The following is a 6074-nucleotide window of genomic DNA, read 5'->3' on the forward strand; positions in this document are numbered from 1 at the left end:
GAATGAGAATACCCATAAACCATGTTGTATTGTGAGAGCCAGGCCCCGACTCCTCTGGATTGTTTACACCTCAACAGGAACAGCCTTTGGTAGGTTTGAACGGTTGTTTCAAAGACCTTTTTACTGATCTCAGAAATCCCAGGATCCCTGGAAGTCACAGTGACCCCAGCAAAGGGGAAAGGTGGTCTGGGTAAGACCTTTAGAGCTCTCTATCTTGGAGTCTCAGTAATTAGTTGGTCCTGTGGGATGGGGCTTTTAGCGTGTTCCATTAAAAAATAAAGCAAGACATATGTTCTGTCAAAGCTTTGCAGCATCACATCCATTAACAGTAACAAGAGTTCATCTCAACAAGGTCATAAATCTTCCTTGATAACTAAGTATTTCGATCTCCTCCTAAAAGTGCATTTCTTGAGTGGGGGTTTTGAACGTATAGACCTGTCTGGCTAAGGTAACTTTCACAGAATACACCCAGCAGATATCTATAGTGGCAACGAAGGGACCACATGGCTGTGTATGTTCTTGTTGTTGGGATATGGCAACGGGACCTGTGCTCAATACTATCAGTACATGGATGATTCTCAAATGTGTATCCCTAGCCCCAGTCTCTCCTTGGAACCCCAGGCTTATACAGCCAACTACCATAAGGTGTCTTCAATGTAATATGACCACGTCATCAAAATCAAAAACATTTGTGCTTCAGAGGACACCATAGGAATTGAAATGACAACCCCCAGAAACAGGGGAGAAAGTTGCAAGTTACATATCTGATTGAGACTTGGAACTATTCAGAAACTATTACAAATAGACAAATAACCCAGTCTGAAATTAGGCAAAGGATCTGAATAGATGCTCCTCCAAAGAAGATATACAAAAAGCCAATAAACACATGAAAAGATGCTCAACATCATTAGCCATCTGGGAAATGCAGATCAAAACTACAATGAGCTATCCACTTCACAGCCACTAGGCCAGCTAAAATCAAAGAGACGGATGATAAGTGTTGACAAAGAAGAGGAGAAATTAGAACCCTCGTATACTACTGGTGGGAATGTAAAATGGTTCTTCGGATAAAGTTACTATATGATCCAGCAATTGTACTCCTAGGTACATACACAAGAGAAATGAAAACATGTGTTGACACACTAAGTTATACACATATGTTCTTAGGAGCATTATTCACAATAGCCAAAAGGTGGAAACAACCCAGTGTCCATCAACCAATGAATGGATGCATAAAATATGATATATATCTATGCCGGGGAATATTATTTAGCAATAAAGAGAAATGAAATAGTGATGCTCACTAAAACACAGATGAATCTTGAAAACACACTAAGTGGAAGAAGCTGGTAACAAAGGACCACGCATCTTATTCCATTTATGTGAAATGTCTGGAGTCAGCAAATCCCCAGGGACAGAAAGCATAGTGGTTGCCTAGGGCTGAGGGGAAGGGGAAGGAAGGATTAGCAGGTGACAGCTAAAGAGCACAAGATTTATTGGGGGGGGGGGGTAATGAAAATGTTCTAAAGTTGATTGTAGTGGTGGGGGAAAAAATCAGATATTCATAATACACTAAAAGCCACTGAACTCTATGCTCTAAATAGGTTCATTCTACAATAGGTAAATTGTATGCCAGTAAAGCTGTTTTTAAAAAACTTCTTTAATGGCCATGGGGGAAAAATTATAATATGGCCAAATAAGGACTTTGGATTTTCCCTCCTCCCAAACTTGCTTCCTGCTACCTTCTGAGGAGAGAGTACCAGCATTCATTCACCAGGTGCTCCCACCAAAAAACCTGGGGTCATCTTTGACTTGCTTTCCCTATACTCCCACATCCAAGCCATCAAGCCCTTGTCAGTATACTTTAAAGAAAAACCCCAAATCAACCACTTCTCACCGCCCCTGACTACTCCCACCTTGTTCCAGTACATCATTGTTCCTTCCCTGGCCTGGTGCTATCAGTTTCCCATCATTCCCTCTGCCTCTTCTCTTCCCCCTTACAATTCGGTCAAACCCCCACCCCCCAGCAGTCATAGTCTGCTTTTTTTTTTTAATATTTATTTATTTTGGGGAGAGTATGAGTGGGGGAGGGGCAGAGAGAGGGGGACAGAGGATCCTAAGTGGACTCTGCTCTAAGCTGACGACAGTGAGCCCAATGTGGGGCTCGAAGTCACAAACCACGAGATCATGACCAGAGCCCATGTCAGACACTCAACTGACCAAGCCATCCCGGCACCCCCATAGTCTGCTTTTTAAACCATGTGTCAGGTCCCATTCCCTTGCAAAAATTCCCACTGCACTTTTCCACAATATCTTGAAAACATTCAAACATCTTACCAGGTCTCTGCCCACCCTCCCAGCTATCTCTCTCCCCCAACTCCCCCTAGCTCAATCCGCATCAGCTTTCTTGCTATTCCTCAAACATTCCAAGTGCACGCCCTCCTCACGGACTGCTCCCACTACCTGGAACATCATTTCCATAAATCTTTGTGTGGCTCTCTTTTTACATGACTCCAATCTCCACTTGAATGTCAGATCCTTGGGAGGCCCCGCCTAAGGAAGCTTCTCACTTCACCCAGGTCCCTCTGCCTCCTTACCCTGCTTTTTTTTTTTTTTTTTTTTTGTAGTGCTCATTATTATCTAAAGTAATGATTTAGTCATTGACTTATTTCTTGCGTCTCCCCAATATAAAGCAAGCTCCAAAGGAGTAGGATTTTTGCCTTTCTTGTTCACCAATAAATCTCTCCACCTAGACCAATACCTAGCACATTTTAGGAGCTCGATGAATGTTTGTTGAATGACTCAGTGGATGCCCTCTCAGGAAGCTGCATGGAGAACACACATTTCTCATTGGCCATCACCAAGGCAACAGACTACCTCATCTCACTGACCCCCAGAGCTGCTCCATTGCTGACTCTTTTGGGGGCAGCAGATTCCACAGAGGGCAAGCAGGAAGGACTCTTTTTAATATCCAAAGTAAATCCATAAGCTAGAGGCAGACCCAAGACTGAGAAACTTCCTATCTCATTTACTGCCCTTGTCCCCTCCCCCAAGCCCCTCTCCTTTGTCCAAACAGCTTTTCAACTACCTTCACATTTATGGACCCATAACAAGCTTCCTTATAAAACTGGAGAAAATCAGAGGTATAGTGCTGTTACAGATTAGATCACATCCCCCAAAAGGGTATTTGAAGTCCTAACCCCCCCTACCTGTGAATGTGACCTTGTTTGGAAATTGTGTTTTTGCAGATGTAATTAAGTTACGATGAGGTCATCAGTGCGGGCCTTAATTTGCTATGGCCTTATAAGAAGTGGAAAATGCCATGTGAAGGAAGAGACACACAGGGACTCTGAAACACTGTGGGACAAAGGAGGCAAACAATAGAATGCTGGAGCTGGAAGCCAGGGAGTGCCTGCAGCCAGCAGAAGGCAGGGAGGCAAGGAGGGATCCTCTCCCAGAAGCTTTGGTGTGTATGTGGGGGGCGGGGGGGGGGGTATGCCAACACCTCGATTTCAGACTTCGAAGCTCCAGAACTATGAGAGTCTAAGTTTCTGTTGTGTTGAGCTTGTTCTGTGTTCAGTTTGAATTGCTATGACATGGCTGCCCTAGAAACTAATACGAGGGGCGCCCAGGTGGCTCATTCAGTTGGGTGGCCGACCGGCTCAGGTCATGATCTTGCAGTCTGTGAGTTCCAGCCCTGCATGGGGCTCCGTGCTGACAGCTTGGAGCCTGGAGCCTGCTTTGAATTCTGTGTCTCCCTCTCTCTGCCCCTTCCCCATTCGCACTCTGTCTCTCTCTTTCAAAAATGAATAAATGTTTAAAAAAAATGTTTTTTAAAACGAGAGTAGTACGAGTGCCAATGTGGTGGCAGAGCCTAGGAAAATGCAAAACCCCCCAGTCTCCTTCACAAACCTAGCAGCCCCAGTGCTCACTATGCAACCCTAACCTTTTCGTGGGCATTTTCATTTCCTGAAAGACGCATGCAATCATAAAGAGGGGTTGAATGAGTACATCCATGCACATACTTCTGTTTTGATATAAACCTATGAATTCTACAGTCACTTCCAGTGACTACATTCAGACTTAACTGACATCCAAATTAGAGGGACTTCCGTTTTGCTAAGTTAACTATTGTCCTTCAGCCTTGCAGCCACAAACACTTTTTAGAACAAAGCTAGATGTAGATGTGCAGGAAGACAGAAAAATCTTGAGAGAGACAGATAGATAAAGGCACCTTATAATTCTCTAGATGAAACCCTCCTAATCTATAACACCAATAATCTTGGATGCGTTTCAAATGTCTGATGACACGAACCAAGGTATGCACAGCCCCAGGTTTTGTTAACTGTTGTACAAGCACATGTTGTCCATTCCTATAGACCAGGGAAAAGCACACACTTTACCCTCAAACAGGATAGTTTTCCGCTAGAGGCAGACCTTGCCTGAACCCTGCTCAGTATGAAAATGGCCCCATTTATTACATGTAACTCTGGGTGGGTCACTGCTCTAATTGCTTTCCCTGGATTTACTCCTCAAAACAATCCAGTTAGGTAAGTGGGATGATTATACCCATTTCACAGGTGTGGAAACTGAGCCATTTGCCACATAAGTGGCTTAGCCATGCTTCAAACCCAAGCAGTATGCTTGCAGAATCTGTGCCCTGAACTGTTACCCTACACTTCGTCTCCTGGGATGAAACCCGTGAATTTGGTCTCCTTGTTGAGGCCTGTGGGAAATGAATCAATAGCAGCTCTGTTCCCTGCATAAGTTTTGACCAGTCGATAAAATAAAAGAGTTAGCAGGAAGCAAAGCCTGACTTTCATAACTACAGAGACAATGCTGGAAGAGCATAGCCTACCGTGGAACTCCAGATGGACTGACCATCTGCCCTCTCTCTAGGCTGGACCTTGGCATGGCCATCTGCTCCCGCTGCTATGGATAAAGCGAGAGAGTAGAAGAGAACCCATTGAGAAATGAGGACCAGTGGCTCCTGCTCATCCTCTATAAGGAGTAGGAAGAACAGGGAGTGGAATAAAAGGCAAAAAGTGTTTGAGGACCATTTCTCACCAGGGAGACGAAAAGTGGGGGGAAGAGATGACGCCCCTTGATCAACTTTCAAACTTGCCTCCATGAAGGTTCCTTCTACCATCCAGTGTCGCTGGGCTGCCCACAAAATCGTGTACCCAGTCTTCTTCTCCAGGCCTTAAAATGATACTTTATTCCGAGGAGAAGTCCCATGTGCTCAACACTGCAGGAAAGTTAGGAGGAAGGCATCCTGTGATACATGCTCATACAGAATTAGGAGAGATGGAGAAGTCCTCACTAAATTATGGCTGCCACCAACAGGCCTGATGACCTAGAGCAATGAATATCCACTGAAGGAATTTCGGGCCATGGGATGGCAGAGTGAGAGAGAGACTTTTGAACCAGGAGAGCCTGCTCTGGCTACTTTAGGCGACAACCTAGCACATCAATTCAGGACACTGGCTCTGCCAGCAACATGAAATGAAAATTGTCCTCTCCGATGCTTTTTAGACTGCTGGCCAGAGTCACAGGCCACAAAAATTCTCCTTGCCAACAAAGTAACATTAAACTCTCCCACATGTCCCGGTGGCCCCCTGGGTCTCTTTCTAGTCATCCTAGCTTATTTTATGACCTGTATCAGTAAGGATTCCATCTGGCTTCGTATGACAGAACAACTCCCAAACGGTAATAACTTCAATAAGAGATGTTTGATGCTCTCTAAGGTAAAAGAATTCTAGAGCTGGGCAATCCAGGTTTCATCTGGCGGTTCTATGAAATCTTCAGGGAGTCAGGCTCCTTCCAGATCTCTGCTCCACCATCCCTAGATGTCGTTCTTATCCCTGTGATTCAATATAGCTGCTGTCACTCCACCCATTACATCCATACTCCAGATAGCAAACGTGGAATAAAGAGAAGAGCATACTTCAGTGTCCCACATATCACTTCCACTTATCTTTGCACAGAACCTAGTCATGTGGCCACTCTTCATATACCTGTTAGCTCTCACTGCATACCAACCAACCACAAAGTTGCAATGGCATACAACACTA

Source organism: Panthera onca, chromosome D1, assembly GCF_046562875.1.
Source record: "Panthera onca isolate mPanOnc1 chromosome D1, mPanOnc1 haplotype 2, whole genome shotgun sequence".
Lineage (NCBI taxonomy): Eukaryota > Metazoa > Chordata > Mammalia > Carnivora > Felidae > Panthera > Panthera onca.